Raw genomic sequence first — 4,516 nt, 5'->3', positions numbered from 1 at the left:
AGAAATACCCAGTTGTCTGGTTCTGAATATGCCCGTGGGCATATGGCGTAGTGGTTAAGAACGCGGGCTACTAACCCCAAGATTCCGAGTTCGATTCCAAGCAGTGACCTGAACACTAATAATAATAATAATAATGATAATAATAATAATAATAATAACAACAACAACAACAACATCGAAAAATACCTTAGGAATGAGAACCTAGGTTCGAAATTTCCCCAGGACACTTGAATAAAGCTGGAGAGTATATCAGCCGAAACGTTGTGTCAACAACAAACAAGATGAGGACAAATATCCGTTGAATGTAAATAATGTAAATAATGCACACAATTCCTCATCTGTTAAATATAGAACTGTATGATCCTTCTATATTTTCTTTTACCCAAAGCCAGGAACTTTTCAGCACTGCCTCGTATTTAGATGGATTGACAGACAGATAGACAGACAGGCAGGTAGATAGATAGATAGATAGATAGATGAACATATATCTATGTATCAAAACATAGTCTGATTTTATCGGTGCATATGTTGCACTTCTGCATATAACGCTCCCCTACATTATAAGGATAATATTCCGGAAAAAAAAAAACGATTTTAGAGTGTCTCATAATGCAATTATTGAAAGATGTTTTAAAACGGTTTTGTGAGAAAAATATATGATGACTTTTGTTTATGTAAGTACAATATTGGGACAGTATAGTGGAATACAGAGTGAAATCGTACAAAGTAACTTTACACTGACCTTTAAAGGAAACAATATTAAGTTTGTCATAGCTAAAAAGAAATAGATTGGTATCAATGAATCCTGCTACATGCAAACAAAAGCAAATATATTGGTAAAAACTGGCATAAAACAATCACCAAAGAACAATAAATGTAAATGAATTGCTTTAGATCGTTGTAATACGTGCAGACAAAGCAAAATTACACAACAAGCATTCTTTTGGGTTGCCAGATAAATTCCTTCGTTTCTTTCCAATGTTATTTCAATTAACACGGGAAATATTTTTATCCTAGTGTTTTGTGTGTGTGTGTGTGTGTGTGTGTGTGTGTGTGTGTGTGTGTGTGTGTGTGTGTGTGTGTGTGTGTGTGTGTGTGTGTGTGTGTGTGTGTGTGTGTGTGTGTGTTTAAGCTCTATGCCTCTTCTACAACTTGTGTTTATTATCGCTTTTTAAATTTGAATAAATCTTACCTCTTTTCAGGTATATGACGCCGGAATGTTATCCTCTTCAACAAAACATCGTTCGCCTCCACGCAGCCTATTTAACCAAAAATGCTATTCGAAAACTTGTTTGGGAAACTCTGTTGAACCCACCGTATTCCCCTGAATTTAGATTATCTTTTTCGGTTGCTCTTCAACAGTCTGTGATTCGTTTCATTCAGCAACGACGAATTATCTGACGGTCCCATAATACAAACTGGTGCTTCAGAGAATAGCACAGTTTGCTGTACATAGCAAGCAGTAAATATAATCGTAAAAGAAAGTATCATAAAAGTTTATTTAATCATCATCCACAAAAACCTAGAAAACCATCTTCTGAAAGTAAATTAGCATCGTCAAAGCCTGAAAATTCATGTCCGCTGTCGTCATTCATATGACCAGTACTCTTTTAATCACTAGAATTCTCTGAATCAGAAACAGGATAATCAATGACTTCTTCAAACTTTACCTCCAATTAAACTGACAATCTCCTAATTAACTTCAATCATCCTCAATATTATCAAGAGTATAACTAATTCCACATTTTTATCAATAAGTTCTCAATTACCTCTTCTTGTGCAGCATTCCATGAACTTTGTACTCATTCACAAATATCGTGAAATAGTAGGACTCTTCCATCTTCCTGTTGGTGTCACTTCTGCATGAATTCTTTTAATGGTTTATTGATTGAATCTAATCTCTGTAGCTGACTGGTTACGTCATCTGGAATTACAGCCAACTGGGTCTTCTCTTCAGCTTTAGACCATTCCAAAATATTACCGAACAGCTACCCTCTTACCATGATTTTTCTTATGCGCTGCAGCATTTAGCATAATTTTAATGCTGTAGCAGCACCTTTTCTAAATTCCAGTCGTGGGTTTCAGTTCTGTGGGAAATTTATGATAAATAAACTACATTGTGAGAGTATTGGCCTTAGTTTTTTCTTCTTTCGTATCAGTTGCATAGTAGTTTGTAATTTGACCAAGATAATTACCATGATGGACTCTACCATCTTTGGACACTCCCATGATTTGTTTACAGTGATCAAATATATGTGCTGTATATCAGTTCACTTTCTCTCCATCAAATCGATGTTGCCTGAACAGGTGCACGGTGTAACACACTTCAGGTGTTGAAGTGATCACTGAGCAACGTGAGATGAAGTTTTTTGCTCAAGAACACAACACACCACCCGGTCTAGGAATCGAAACCACGATCTCGCGATCGTGAGTGCAACACTCTGACCACTAGGCCACACGTACTCACTATACAAGATGTAAAATTCGTATTTTTGCGTAAGCGCTGTCAGCCACGAGAATGGCGCCTCATCGCTGAGGTATTGTTGCAAACCACTGCAATTGGCTAACAGTTACATGAAAGTTTGTTAACATTCTTTTCATTTGGATAATAAACAAATGTTCTTAAAAGGTAACACAGCCATTAAATAATGCAAAACGTATTATTAAATACCACTGGTCAACAGCCAATTTTCATCAGAGATATTATATGGTGTTTTATATGTAGTTTTGTCCGCAGATTTCAAAACTGTAATCGGTTTCCTTCTATCAGGCACAGTTTTTCTGATGAGATAAGAGAGGTTTATAACTCCCATCAGCAGTATAGCTACACGTAAACGTCTTATACAGGTAAATTCTGACTTCTGTTTTATAACTATTTGTATTCATTTTGTAATTTTATGTTTTCATAATCTTTTCTTTTCATAAATTTTACTTTCTGTTTAAGGTGCCAAGTCATCATCATCATCAAATTCTACTCAGGATGTCAAGGCATTGCAAGAACAGTCCTGATATATTTTGTCATGTCTGTGGTTCATTTACTATTAAAGCTCAGCAACGTGCCATCACAAGTGAAATCAAGAAGATCTACCAGTTATACTTTGGCTGCTCTTTCGGGGATCAAGATAAGAGTTGGGCCCTGCACATCGTCTGCTCAGCTTGTTCAAATGGACAAAGGGATTGGCTAAATAATGGGAAGAGAGCAATGCCGTTTGCAATACCTATGATATGGAGAAAGCCAAAGGATCATTTCATGGACTGTTATTTCTGCAGCGTTAATGTATGTGGGTTTACTGTAAAGACCAAGCATAAGATTGTGTCTCCCAACTTGGAATCAGCAAGAAGACCAGTACCACACAACGATGATGATCTTCCTATTCCAATACCACCAGAAAATGGCCTTCAGATGTCTGACGAAGATGTATTTCCTGACGAAAATACTACTGCTGTGGAAGACACCGAAGTGGATGCAGATTTCACGATTGAAAATGAAGACGTACAACAGAAATTTTCTCAAGGAGAGTTAAATGATTTAGTTAGAGACTTGCCATTGTCGAAGGATAAAGCTGAAATTTTTGGTGGTGGTGGTGGTGGTGGTTACGGCGATGGTGGCTGTTGTAACTGTGGCACTGGTGTGAGTAGGGGCTTTTTCTTATTTTCTCCTTTTTAAAAAATATTATTAGCAAGTAGTCATATTTATTTCCCAACACTTTTCATAAGTATATTTTATTTCTTGTAGATTTTACTGTTTCTCTTTGATATTTTGTATGACAGAATTTCTGTTCTTTTGAACTTTCATGCGGGGCTGGTATTTCTCGGAATAATGAAGTACTCGTGTGCTAATTCACCTAAATAGTAAACTAGCTGTTACCCTGCATGGCATATCAGGGCCGTTGCCATATCTCCCGGTATCCTTGACCAGACACCCAGGTTGCATCATCTTCGCCAAGCTCTTTAATGTGCATCCCATTCTCTCAGTTCATTAACGTACTTACTATTTTGTGCTATCCTTTCTTCCCACCCTATAAGAACCCTATAAGCGTTCCTCGTCTCTCAGCCTTACATTACGCGCTATTTTCTTTCATCCTTACAATGTGCTCCTCTTCTCCTATCCCTACAATGCTCTCCATCTTCTACCAGTCCCATAGTGTGTTCCCTCTCCTTCCAGCTTTATATGATCCCCTTCTCCCAGCCTACATTGTGCGCTACTTTCACCTATCGCCACCATACGCTTCTCTTTTCCCAAGACTACTACCCACTCCTTTGTTCCCAATACCTTTTTGCAATTTTTTTTTAATGTCTTAAGCCATCACCCTCTTTATACCAGCTAAAAATGTATTACTAACTTGCACGCAAGGCACCTGCAACTTTATGTTCATGCATATCACAACAGGAGTGTTTCACATCAAATCATGCCACTGGTCATAGCACTCTATAACCCTTACATCTTCATGCCTTCCATCCTCTTCTATGCCGGGATTAATCTCCCCTGCTATCTTTATTATTGAAATCTCATGTC

Source organism: Octopus bimaculoides, chromosome 7 (assembly GCF_046866305.1).
Source record: "Octopus bimaculoides isolate indiv1 chromosome 7, ASM4686630v1, whole genome shotgun sequence".
NCBI classification, from domain to species: Eukaryota; Metazoa; Mollusca; class Cephalopoda; order Octopoda; family Octopodidae; genus Octopus; species Octopus bimaculoides.
This window is presented reverse-complemented; position numbering follows the sequence as displayed.